This window comes from Corvus cornix, chromosome 6, assembly GCF_000738735.6.
Source record: "Corvus cornix cornix isolate S_Up_H32 chromosome 6, ASM73873v5, whole genome shotgun sequence".
NCBI classification, from domain to species: Eukaryota; Metazoa; Chordata; class Aves; order Passeriformes; family Corvidae; genus Corvus; species Corvus cornix.
Window position 1 is genome coordinate 12027623 of NC_046336.1, and position 14031 is coordinate 12041653.

General features: G+C 45.1%; 1 protein-coding gene across 1 annotated transcript in view; it reads left to right on the forward strand.

Annotated features, from left to right (window-relative positions):
• The window catches only part of SH3PXD2A (SH3 and PX domains 2A), a 253922-nt gene that overhangs the window by 86055 nt on the left and 153836 nt on the right, over positions 1-14031 (forward strand). The gene's annotated exons all lie outside the window — the stretch shown is intronic.

Sequence of the window (14031 nt, forward strand, 5' to 3'; positions counted from 1 at the left end):
AAAGCCCAATCTTTCAAATCCATTTGCAGCCACATGGTTTTATGTAACTCAGCAGGAAATACTCTCTTGTCTGTCTTGCGGATGAGTGCAATGGAAGGTTCTGCTATATCGTGTGGGCTGTTGGGTGCCTGAGAAATTTCTCTGCTGGGCTCCACTGGTCCCACTGGCTCCACTGGTCCCAATTCCCTTCTCTTTCTATAACCATCCCTTCATTCACAGGATCTTAGTAGTAGCTGAATCTGGCCCACCATTGCTGTGGCAAGTATAGCATCAAGCATATGCTGAACAGGCAGCCTTTGATGCTTTGTATTTCTTGCAGTCAGGTAATTTTGAGGTATGACCTGGATTTTGTTTTGCACAGGTGCCCAGTGTTAATTCAGGTGCTCGACACTTCTCTGCTCCTTATTAATTTGTTCAAAGCCGCAGTGGAACACCTAGGATTTTGTTTGTGAACAAATTAATCTCAGGGACTGTCTTGTGTTTGTACTGTGCCTGGGACAGTGGGTTTCTGCTCTGTGAATAAATACTTTGGAAAATATCTTTAGATTCTTTGCAAGAGAACCACTCTTCTTCAGCCATCTCTTCTGCCCTCACGCTGCTGGTTGGGAAGTGGCATTTCCACCATGCTGATCCCAAGAAGGGGACCCACTCTTACCCTGCAAAGGGAAAAAGTGAGGGCTGGTTCTGCCTAAATCAGCATGGAAAAATATTATGCGGGGTGAGGCTGAATTCCATGCAAACATAAATAGAGTAGCATGCCCCAGAATATCTTCTTGGTCTAAATCTTGCTCAGAAGTCGAAAGTCCCAAGTACCAATAAAGTCACTGACTAATGAACATTACTCAGTTGCTTTGGGTGCTTGGCTAGGGACACTCATAGTTTCCAGTCATACGATTACTCCTTTTTTACTTTAAGCCATCCTGTTTTCCTTTAGTCTTTCAGCCTTAAAGAAACATTGAGTAACTCTGTGTTCAGCTTCTTAATGGCAAAGTCAACGGATTCCAGAGACACGGATCTTTTCCTCCTACCTGGAAACACCTTCTTTATCTCCGTGCCAGCTGATGTGTTAGTTTCCTGGTTCATTTTCCATCACTTTTTCCGAGTCTCTCTTTCTCACCCCGTTTCCACTGGAACCATAAACAAGTTGGGATTTTCCAAGAAGTGTGTCTCTCAGATGTGCAGCAGAGATGAATCGGCACCAGGACATCTGCTCTGCACAATGGGTTTTTGATGATGACACAGGAAGGGATTAAAATCTAAACCTGAAGTTTGGCAAATGATTTCAGTAAAAGCTTTAGGGAAGGCCAGCCCCAGTTTCTGGACAGTTCATTCTTGACTGCCAGTGGAGGTACAAAGAATAGCCAGCCTCCCGACAAGTCATTAGCCTGGCACATGAGGAACCTTCAATTCAATTCCTTGTGGTGTCTTGCAGAAGTTCACTGTCAGGAATAAATGTCTACATGGTACATGAGACCTGTGAGTCCTTGAGCTGCCATTGATACCTTGTCCTGTGTCATTCAGAGCTGCAGCACTGCTCCAGCATTTAGTGACTTTCAGCATCCAGTCACATGTCCCAGGACCTCATGCCCAGGGTTGTGTCTTTGGATGGGCAATGACTCTGCTGAGAAGTCTTGCATTTCTCTACCAAGTGGAGCTTCTGGTGTTGTGATTTCAAGTAAGCAATCCATTGCCTCAACTAAATTCACTTCTGCTGTACCTGAGATACAGGTACCCGTCCCAGGACCATGACTCTTTTAGGAAGTTGTGTGACTTGGAAACTTGTTCCTCACATTGAAATCGGAACGCAGGTCCATGGTGGCTTGAGCTGAATCTCTGAGTAGAGTCCTGAGTGGCAGATGAGCCATTTCAGCTCAGCTGGGTCCAAGTGATCTGTGTTGGTCTGCTGGTGAAGGGAGATGTACCGCCTGCTTCCTAAATCTGGCCCAATTATTTATTTTTCACAGGACTAACACCAAAATATGTGTGGACTGTACAGCAGCTGCCACTGAAATTTACTGGGAGGTAGTTTCTGCAATAATTATCTACAATTCCTGACACCTGTCACAATCCCATTCTGTGGCTGTGCCATGCTGGTATATTTGACTTATGTCACTATAGGCATTGCATAAAAGTATCACCCATCAGTGAAATACCTTCATCTGTGGAATCTAGCATAGTTAATCTTGGATGGCAACACTACACCTCAGATTGTGAGTAGGGATAAAGAGGAATCCCACATCCAATTGACCATGGCAAATCCAATTCAAACTGCAAAGGGATATTTTTCCTCCCATTAGGCAGAATGTGATTAATTTCCCATGTGGAAAATTGTTCAAGACAGACGTGCTCGTAAATTATGGCTTAAGAGATCCAATTACTTCCAGATCCATCAAAACCTACGGTGCCTCCCAAAATAGCAATAAGAAGATAATTGTATTAACAGCCTTTCGTCTTATTTGATGTATGACTGACATAGGCTGTAAGCTTATTTTCTGCCAGGTTGGAGCTTTCATTTAAGGATTGATGCTTTGGCATTTGAGGACATTAACAACAATCCTTGGTTTCTGACATTTGAAATAAAAGTGTTAGAGAAAAGTTTTTAAAATAGGGGATTGAAAGCTAACAGGTGTCAATGAGCCTACATTTTAAAACAATGCATCTTCTGGGGATGAAGACTTAAGAACTTCCTGTCTGAAAAGATACATGGATTTACCAGCAGGGATTCTTGAATGATCTGGTCTAGGAGGTGCTAGTGATATAAGTAACTTGGCTGATCATGAAATTCACTTAGGGTACTCAAATTTGGAGCTGACTGAAAAACGCTGGAGGAGGATCTCATACTATATCGGGTAAAAAGGCAGTTTGGTGGTGGTAAGCACAAAACAGTGGAGAGGGCAGAGGGGGAGAAGAACCGTTGCAATCTAGGAAGATTTCAGTAGCTCTGTGGGTGTTTCCATGAAAACTGCAGCTCAACAGTCAGCAGCAGTCAGAAAGCCAAAGGTGGTGTTGAAAAGAATTAGGCAAAGAATGGGGAACAAAACACAGAGCTTCAGCTGTGGAAATCCAAGATTTCCCCACATTTCAAATACCGTATGCAGGTCTAGTGTTGCCTTGCAGAAAGTGTACGTAATAAAGTAAGGTGCTGAGAAGGATGATAGAGATGATTACAGAGGTGAATTGGCTTTTGTAGGACAGGAATAAATAGACTAAAAGTCTTCAGTCTTGAACAAGGTGATGGTTGGGATAGAGTAGAAGTTTGTGATATCACCAAAAATTTGAGAGAGTGAGGAAAACATGATTAATTTTATTTCTCAGAATGCAAAACCCAGGTGCAGCCTGTGAAATCTGAAAAGCAAGCTTAAAGTGAACAAAAGGAAGGATGAAATCACAAACTGTGTGATTAAATTATGAAATTCATTTCCAGAGGACTCTATAGGGACCACAAATCTGTGGGTTCAAAAATGTGCTAGAGCAGTTTCTGTAGGATGAAGCCAACATTGGTTGCTGAAAGTTATTTCCTAATTCCCTGTATGTCTAAGCTCTGCTGTGCAGGAATAGAAAGTGTGTATCACAAGAAGACTCTCATTACATGTATCCTGTTCTTGAATTTCTTGCCCATCTTTTACTGTCCACTCTTGCAGACAGGGAGTTGGGTTATAGAGATCTTTGACCCAACCAAATGCAACGACTAGTGGAGCTGCATTCTTGAATTGCTGCAGCTAAACACACAGATAGTGATCCTCCATCTAGAGGTGGAGGAGATGGCATCTGTCCATTCCTGACCTTCTGCTGGGAGACCACAAGTCTGCAGGCTGGACTACCTCAGAGGGGTTATCTGAGGTACCCAATAGTGTGACTTTGTATCTCTGTCCAGACCTGAACAGCACTGCACACCAGGACACAAAGGCAGTCGGCATTTGGGGAGCTGCCATTCCTGTGTGGTGGCACAGGGAGAGAAAGACAGGTTTGTTTGTGGGGTGGATTTTGTTAGCAGTTAGTCCCGTTTGGCGGCTCAGTGTCTCTGTGGCTTCAAATGCAATTAATCAGGGCCCAAAAGAGTAATTACCAGCTCACATTCCTAATTCAGATTTCTGTGCCTATTCATGTTAGTGTTTTTTCTTTAATTCAGCAATAAAGTTGGGGTTGTGTTCATGTTTTTATGCTGCTGGCCCAGTGATCCTTATTAAAATAAAAAAATAGCAAAACAGTAGTTTCCAGTCCACCTTTTTTTCTTCTCCCTGGGAAATGAAAAGCCCATATTAACTGTGAAAGGGAAACAAAAGTGTGCATGGTCCCAGGGTCCTGGTGTCACCTTGGCTGAAGACACTTTTCCTTTCATGGGGTAAGTAATTGCTCAGAGCATTAATCTCTGAAAGAGGCTTTTTATTCTGCAGTGGGCAAAGCTGTTGACATCTGACAGTGCTGTTTCCTCTGGTCACACATAAGCACCTTGCTGAACCCAGGAGAAGGCGGCCCTGGAAAGCTGGAGATGCTCAGCATCCTGAGATCCAGGGCAGCAGCTCTGTCCTCTTGCAGCATTAACACTGCATTTACTTGCACGTGAAGGAACTGAGAGGAATTTTTCAGATTGTCCTCCACCGTCTTCTGGCAGCAGCAGGCACTGCTGGTGCCAAGTCACACTTGAGTGTAGTTTGCATTAAGTGGCCTGAGCTGGAAGCGGCTGCCGTGCTCACACACAGAGGAGCTGGGTGTGAAGGAGGCTGGTTATCAGATAAGTAATTATAAAATCATTTCCCCTCTTCCTGTGCATCGGCTGAGCCATGATAAGTGCTGGTGTGAGCGCTTGGAGTCGTGCAGCCAAGGTGGAGCAGTCTGAGTGAGCTTTGCTGTCCCTAGGAAGCCGAGTGACCAGAAACTGGCTCATGTTGGTGCAGGCTGCTTGTGCCCGCATGGGCCATCGTGTCCACTGCCTGCCACAGGAGTGGGTTACCCTTCATCCATCCGCTGGGAAGGGGCCATAGGGGTGGCTTCATGGTCAAGAATTAGAGAGGAAGTGCTACTGGGTGGCCTGGCCACAGACCTGACCCAAAGGCTGTTTCATCAGGCAATGTGATGTTATGGGTTGACCTTGGCTGGACATCAGGTGCCCATCAAGCTGCTGTATCACTCTCCTCCTCAGCAGGACAGGCAGGGGGGACATAAGATGGGGAAAAAACAACTTGTGGGTCAAGATAAAGGAAGTTTGATAAAGTGAAAGCAAAGGTCACATGTGGAAGCAAAGGAAAACAAAAGATTTATTCTCTACTTCCCATCAGCAGGCAATGCCTAGCCACTTCCCTGGAAGCGAAGCTTCATTATGTATAATGGTTGCTCTGGAAGACAAGTGTCATAAATAATGAATGCCCCTCCTTTCTCCTCCTTTCTCTCAGCTCTTAGTACTGAGAAGATATCATGTAGTTTGGAATATCCCTTTTGTCAGTTTGGGTCAGCTGTCCTGTCTATGTCCCCTCCCAAGATTTTGCCCATCCCAGCCTTCTGGTGGTGGTGATGGCAGTGTTAGAGAGCCAGCGGTGAGGCTGTGTGAGTGCTGCTTCTGGAGTAGCCAAAACACTGGGGTGTTATCAACACCTCTCTAGCTACAGGTACAAAGCACAGCACCGTGCTCTGCTGCTAAATCATCTCCATCTCAGCCAGATCCAATCAATACCTGTGGTCACAAGTCTCAGCTGGGTTATTGCAGTGTGGGCTCAGAGGAGGCGGGGCAAGGAGTGCAGGTCTGGCTTTGAAGTTGGCACAGATTGGTGTGAAGGTGACTGCACCAGCAAGAGTCCCAACATGTGCTGGAAATAATGCCCTATCTCCCTTCTTCTGAAGCACAGAAACTGGTCATCCCTGCTTTGAAGTGCATGCTTGTTAGCCTTTGAAACAGCAGTAGCTTTATCAGGGGTCAGAGCAGCAGAGAGGAAATCCCTACCAGAGATGGTCTTAATAACACATAAAGTAGGACATATTGAAGAGATGTGTCTGGAACCAGAGGATGATGTTTGTGGCTTGAGATGGTGTCTTGGTCTGTAGATGAGCTTCCTGACTTAGAGGCCAGCCAGTTTTGGTCTGGTTGTCGTTCAGCAGCTTCTTCTGTACCTTCTGTACCTTCTGTACTGTCTTCTAGTGAAAATTCAGCTTAAAACTAGTCAGCAGTTTCACTTGGAGGATTCCAGGAGAGTACTTTGATTTAGGAAACAAGAACAGTGCTCTGTTTTGCTAAGCACGGGGGATTTCATTTCTTACTACAGCTCTCTGATATCCAAACTGTTGAGTTCCAGCCTCTGACAAGCACAGACACCTAGTTTGTTTGCTGCCATGTTGTTTGTTTGTTTAATTTCTGTGCTAATTGGTGCCTTCCAAATACCACAGCTGCTCTGTGGAGCACTGTCCCTGCCAATCTGGCTGCTGAATTTCACTTCCTACAATATGGGACATGTGTAACCTGACAGCTGACTTAATCAAGGTCTTCCACTGAAGAGAGTTCTGTCTCTTTTGTGGCAGAAATTTAAAATTTGTTTTCAATTAGAATAAATGAACAGGAAGATTTCTCTGGCCCTAGATAGCAAGGTAGATGTATTTTCATTCTGCACTTGATCAGCAGAGGGGTCTAGGGACTGGCTTTATGGCTTTCATTAGTGTGTGCTCATTTTGTGACCTTTTGAAGCCACCTTTGCATCCCTACCCCTCAATTTCCATCTGCAATGTTCCTGTAAGAATACACGCTGCAGCACCGCGTTCTTGCATGACCAGCCTCCCTGTAATAACTTTGATCTACGTGGTATGAGTGCAGATATTATTCACAGCTCCCGTTCCCAACCAGCTTAAGGGTGGAGTCTCCCAAGCAGTGTTACTGCCCATCACACCAGAGGATGTGGCTGGGACCTTGGTGTGCTTTTCCAGTGTAGTTTGGCAAGGGTGTGGTGCACATCCATCTCCCTGCAGTGACCCTGCTGCAGGGTCTCCTGTCCCAGTGGATGTAGCCCAAAGGTTCCTTGTCGGCAAGACTGGTGCTGGCCCAGGGCCTCTGAGGTGGTGTCTCAGGCTTAGTGTCACGCCAACTCCTGCATGAATTACAGGACTCATGAGACAGCACAAATGTTTTAATAGGCTCTGTTCCTTAAGGCTCCTGCTTCAAAAGATTGAGGTGGGACCATATGGTCCTTTCCTGAGGGTCCATACCACCAAGTGTCAGTGGGAAGACTCCTGGTGACTTTACCAGATGCCAGTGAACAAGATGGTACTTGATGTGGGTTTGGAAAGAGCAGAAGAGTTTTATGAGTGTAGCTATGGGGGCATGGTCTTGCCCTTTAGGAGGAGTATTTTTTATGGTTAATGTGGCACAAAGGCATTTGAGAGGCTCTTGCCTTTTCCTTCTCAGGGGTCAGGCACTGAAGTAGCTCAGATGAAACAACCAGTTTCACCAGCAAATGCATAATACCCACAGGAACTGCTGCTTCCCAAACTTGTTGGGCCAATGTACAGTGATCTACATCATTCCAACACTGCCCAGGGAGTGAAAGGTATGCTGGAACATAGCTCTGCAGACTATGGAGCACTACTGATTTGGAAATCACAGGTTAGGAGCCACTAACTACCTTGGTGAAGACAGGACAGTGGCGCCAGGAGGAAAACCAAGTGTTTCAGCAGTGAGATGTAGTGGTTGATGTTTCTCTGGTCAGTTTGGTGTAGGGTCTAGATAGTTTGATCATTATTTAAGTCTCATTGTTTTTGCACATTAAATGACTTGGTCCTGGATATTTGGAAATGGATCTTTTTGGAGGATGTTCAACAAAATGAAACGAGTGATTCTTATCTTAGGGGAGAAGCATGCATAGATAAGGATGATACTTTGGATCTGCATAGGCTCTCCTGGTTTTCTGTGCCTTTTGCTTCCAGCGTAGCTAAGATTATGCAAAGAGCAGTACACTCCTGCGTCCTCTGTGTGAGGAAGCCCTGCTGTTTCCTAAGGCATTGTTTCCCAGGTGTTTTGAAAACCTGACCCTCTTTTGGCTCTTTATCTCTGTGGGGCTCGGAATTATCATCACGTTGGTTCCTTCAGGTGAGGGTGTGCCAGCTGGTGGTGTTGCTGGCTGCAGGTGTAAACACCCTCCTCCCTCTGCCCTCAGACACACTGACTGCTTTCTGCAATTAAGAGCCCTTGGTTGTTTGCAGGATAATGTAGCACTTGCATCCAGCAATTACACGAGTTCACTTTCACTCGGAGAAGCTGAGCTGTGTAGTTTGAGAAGGCACTGATTTCACTGCAGAAATTGAAGGCCTGACCCACTGAATCAACACTTCCAACATTTTACAACCACTCACAGACTGGGAAGTTCAGTTTTAAGGGTTCTGGAGACTTGTGCTCATACTGAGATCCTCTTGTGTGGGGTAGTTGCTTCACTTCGCTGTACTCTGGTGGTAAAGTTGTTTTAAGTGAGGTGATGGATCTCTGGGTTTGCTGGTGCTCACAGACCAATGTGCAGGGAGCTGCCCCACAGTGAGAAAATTGAAAGAATAATTTTGTACAACTTCTGTCTGCCCAATTCAGACCAAACTCTGTATAATTTACCTACACGTTGATTCCTGCCTTGCTTTGGAGATGTGGGAGACTTCAAGCTGGGCATCTGAGGAGGGGGATTACAGGAGATTATAGGAGGTTTTTTGGGTCATAGCAGCAGGACATAGAGCAATATGAAGTAGTTCTTGGCTTATGCAAAACACTGTACAAACAGAGCTTGAGATTTGGACCCCATGGCCCCCATCTGTCACTTCTGAATTTCAGTATTGGTGCTCGTGGCTTTTCTCCTTCCAGCTTGAATTGCCTGATGCTTGAATTCCCAAAGTGTGTCCTAGCAAAGCTCTAGAGCCGATGCTGTTGTCCCTGGAGGATAATGGCCACCCCTCCAGACACTGCAAAACAGCCAGGTTCAGAGGTAGGAGCTCTTTGGAAGGGAATGGAGCCTCGCCACTTGCCTGTCTTTGGTTTCCCTTTGTAGTTACTCACATAAGGGCATATTCTGCTTATCACTTCTAATGGAGAAAGATTTCTCTTCCTGGTGCTGTTCTTATACAAGCCATGTTACTTCCCATGCTTTATTGCTTCTCAGTGATTTTCTTTAATATTGCAGCTTATGCACATCAAAAACAGGATCCAAGGGCAGGAAGACACTATCCCCACCATCCCCCACATCTCAGGGCAATATAGTTTTTGCTTGTGTGGCTTTCCTGGCTGCCCCATCTGTCTCCATCACCTCTTGTCACCTTCCATAGTAATTCCTGCTGATTAGCAAAGGCCTTTATCAGCTGAGGCTCTTTGGCAAGACAAGTGCAGCCAACAGTTCTGACTCTGTCACGAGTTTCTAACTTATTAAAAAAGTCCTTCCCCCTCCCACTGGTGGAAACACTATGAATCATTTCCCTCCCCTTTCTTTGTCAGGAGCAAATGCCATCAGTGTTAGGACTCTGGCACTGACTTTCTGACTCCAGGAAATAATGGGTGAAACAATCCATGGAAACTGGAATCCCCATTTAAAAGTAAGATATTATTTTGTAAGGAACACACCTCCCTTCTGGCTGCTATCAGATTGCCATCTGATTGACAATCACACATACTTCCATGAGAAAAATAGTTTTTTGTTCTATTCCATAGTGTTGTGCTGTTGATGTGTCTGTTTTACACTTCAAGGTGGCAGTGCATGTTTAAATGCTCCATTTGGGGCATAGACTGTGTGTTAGGTGCCCGAAAGTTTTGGCAGGACCCTGAGGTGGATGTCACAGCTTAAATGGGCTGAGGGCAATTGATGTCATATTTGATTGCAGGCCTGTGCTTATTTGGTGTATAAAAATAATTCAAACAGCCATGTGTGAGAATTAGAAGCCTTCATAAAAATACTTGAACAGCAAAATAGTTTTAGTTACACTGGAAGAAGCTGCTTAGCTCAAAAGGAGAACCTGTAACTGTATGAGGGCTAAATTCTTTATTTTTGTTTACTGATGCAACTGGTGCAGTGTAATTGCAAAAAGAGTCTGACCTCATCTCCCAAGTACCTCTGAGAAGTTGATCTGAGGTTGTACATATTGCTTGGCAATACATACAGACTTGGTACCTCCCAGTTTTCAGGTAAAAAAGGCAGAGAATCAACAGCACAGTAACAAGAACAACATGAAGAGGCAGAAGCAGGAGCTCTTTCTTGCTCCTGGGAGACAGAACTGACAGAACCGCCACAGCTGGAGCTTCTGTAGTCAAAGGCAGCACATGTCTCTTTTAAACGTAAATTGGATGAGACATTAGAGTACTTTTAATGCTCCCATTAGTCTTCAGGCTGTCCACTGTAGAGTATTTATCATATGGCTTGCTTCACTTACTGCATTCTGAAGTGTGGTGATGGTGCTTGGAATTCATGATTAAATGTCAGTATGCATTTGTCCATCATCCCTTTGATAGTGGGTTTGGTATCTTCTTAGTCTCTGGCAGAGGCTGTTTGCATCAAACAATTGGTGTCCTTAGGCCAATCCATCACCCAGACATACCTGGAAATGAGACTCAAGCTCAGCAATCAGAGAGTAAGACCAAGAGGTGAATCTGTTCTCTGTCAGATTTGGAAAGGAGCTAAAAACAATTTCCCTGCCTCCTTGTTGCCCCTGCAGCAGCTGCCGCTCACTGCCTGGCTCCAAAGGAGCAGCAGAGCTGGCAGCTCAGGGCTGAGCCACTGGCACAGTGGTGGGAAGATCACAAAGGCATCTCTAGAAGGTCTCAGGGCCTAGATATGCAGCACCTCTCCTTGGTGGTGAAAGGTGTGATCAGGAGATTTGTTTGGGAGCCTTACAAATCACCAGTCAAGGGCAGTGGCTGCTGACAGCTGGCATCTGCTGTGGTTGTAGGGGCTGTGTCCTGCTTTCTTGAAGAGGAAAGACAGGATTCTCCTGCTAGGCGTCCCCACAGGGACTTGCAGTGTTTCTTTGCCTGGTGGTGCCTGGTGCTGTCCTCCCTTGAGACCATGCTCCCCAGTGTCACCAAGCCCCCTGGGAGCTGGGCTTCTTCCCTATACAAACCACATCTGTGACTATTACAAAGCATTAGATCGTGGACCCTTCTGGTGTGCTCAACACAGGCTGTGGGCTAATGGGAACACCAGAGTGTTCAGATGTATTTAAACTGGTTTGTTCTTGGGCCTTGCGGCACTTGTTAAAAGTCTGTGATACTCCAAGTATGAGGTGATACAGGAATAAAGTGATATTCTGAGGATACATTTAAGCTTGCAGAATCAGCAGCTGCCAGATAGACAGTCTCCTGCATAGCTTTATTACTCCCACTTTGTGCACCCACTGTGTATACAGGAGGAAATTTAGGTCTTGTGAGAGAAGAGGTGTGTGGTCGTGAAATTAAAGACTACGTATATATATACACGCAGAGATGAAGGGATGACTTAAGATGTCCTCTACTATGTTAAACCTGATACTTTGCCTCTTATCCATATTAATTTCCTAGGAATAATATTTTCTTTAAAGAAAAAACGATAAAAATAAATACTGTTATCCTGCATTAGCAGCAGGGCTGGAGCCCTGTGTCTTTCCCACGTCTCTCTTTCCAAGTGCTGCTGTCCTCAGAGCCCTTCCTATCATGTGCCAGACCTCCCTTGGCCCTGTCCAAGCCTGGCACATCAGTGAATGAAATATTTGCATGAGGCAGCATCATTTCATGTAACCTATGACTTCCCATCTGAATTGAGACAGACTTCCTGTTCATTTCCTAGCTGGGCTGCAGCATGGTTAAAAGCCACTCATCCTTTTGTAAAACGGGGCTGTAGTGCATGAGGAGGCTTAAAAGAGCTGCAGTAAAATTCAGGAGAGAGGAAGCGGCACGCTACGTACTCACACAGAATAGATCCTTTCCTTAGAGGTGGGGCTTTTCCCAGAGGAAAAGCCAAGTGGCACATAAACCACTACTCCACCCTCACGAGGAAATTGCCTGGGCTGTTCTGCATTTACCAGCCACTCTGGAACTTCCCCACTTGATGTTGGTGCTGGGTGAAATGCTTCCTTTCAGTGCCGTCCAGAAGGCTCCTTGCTGGCTGATGTGTTCCTGCTGCCCAGCTCTCTGCCTTCCCTGGATTGATGGTGACCCTACCTCCCTTGTTAGGCTAGGCTTTCCATTGATGGGGTCTGCACTCACGTGGAATAGGTAGAGAGTGTACAACATGGGCCTCTCACATTCCCTTCCTTTTCCAGTCCTGTGGGACCTTCCTTGCTTTCAGAGGAAGACCAGGAGAAAAGCGGGAACTGGAGAAAGCAGTAGTAACTCGCACTGGGTCTGCAGTGGTTCCTGCTGGTCGGTTGTGGTGGCTTTGACTGAGCTTCTGTCAGCATGGTCTATCTTCCCAGACAAGGGAAGAAGCTGGGCATTTGGGAAGCCGTTCCTCCTTAGAGGTACTTCAGTGGCTCTGTCAATGAGACTTCTCTGTCTGAGGATCTCCAGAATTTGTGAGGGGGTCCCTCCTTGCTACCCATCAGAACTGGATGTGTTTGCAGAGTGTCCTTGTTTTTCTTCTTTCTTTTTCCTTGTTGACTGCAACTCCATGGTGCTCTAAAATACCCAGCCCTCTCCAGATCTCAGCTTTGAATGCCATATTGGACTGGGCAGCTAGAGATCTTCCCCACTGGCCTCATTGAGCCTTTTCCAGCTTCCAATAGTAGAAGGAAAATCTTCCTTTTGCTGACGGGATAAAAATGGAAGCACCTTCTGGGCTTTGTTTTGTCCTAACACCACAGTCATCCTGATATTTTCCATCTCCATTTAAGGACTGAATTAAGATTCATCATATCCTGGGGTCTTTTTCATACTCTGTTTAATATAACATTCTTTATTATTACTTTTAGAAAAGCTGAGTTGCATTTACAGGAGATCTTTCATGTGTTTAAGTCTTTGGTTCCTTTATGTTTTTATATGGTCACCCATTCAACTTTCGACTCATGGCTTGAACTGAAAACAGGAAAGACAGAAAGCGAGAATGTTTCCAAAATGTCGTTTTCTCTTTGCAGTATATTTATAAAAGTTGCAAAAAAAATACCAAGATCTCCCACACCAGCATTTCTGAAGCACTGAGAAAGGAACTACTCCTTTCTCCATAGCTACCCCCACCTCTTTCCCCCCCAAAAAAGCAGCTTACTGTAGTTATGCAGTACAAGTAAAGTGTGATGATCCTCGAGGCAGGTAATTCTCACCATTTACCAGACAGAGAAACAGGAAAGCAAGAATGTTTTGGTGTGTCCAGAGTGGGTCAGTGCAGGGAGATAGAAGTGTCACTTTCCTTCTCCAGCAGCTTTTGACTAACTTACTCAAGCTGAGATGACTGTCTCGGACACCCATTGAAGATTTCCCCTGTGACCACAAGGTATCACGTCCTACAGGGATGGCTCAACACCAGCGCAGTAATGAGATAACCGCAGGGAACCCAGAGAGATAAACTGGTGGCACCAGGAAATGGCTTTACCTCACAGAACACACTGTTTTGTTGCCAGAATTGGGGATAAAGATAAACCACTTTCTCCTGTCTGAAACAAAAGGCTTTAACACCTTCCAGATTAGCAGCTATGGAGGAAAAGGCAGCCAAAAGGAGCTGCATCTGGGGGGAACTTCAAGACTCTGCTACTGGACTGTCAAAGGCTGCCATTTCATTAACCTCTCAGATTGTGTAATCGTGACAAAGTCAAAGCCACATATTCAGATTTTGGATCTGATTTGATTTCTTAGTCCAGTTTCTTATCTCACAATCTGTGGATCAGTATATTTGCCTGTTGGCAGAAGTAGTTTAGAGCAGGGTGTGGTATATATGTTGTGGGTTTTTTCATCGACATTTCATGGACTAAATAATGCTGGCAGATACTGTTTTCTTCTGCCACAAAGAGAACATACAATTTATTCTTGTCTCATTATATTAAAATAAATACAGCACAAAAGGAAAAGGGAAGAAAACTACCAAAAAAGGATATGAAGATATAATCCCTTCTAGCTAAAAAAATACCAAC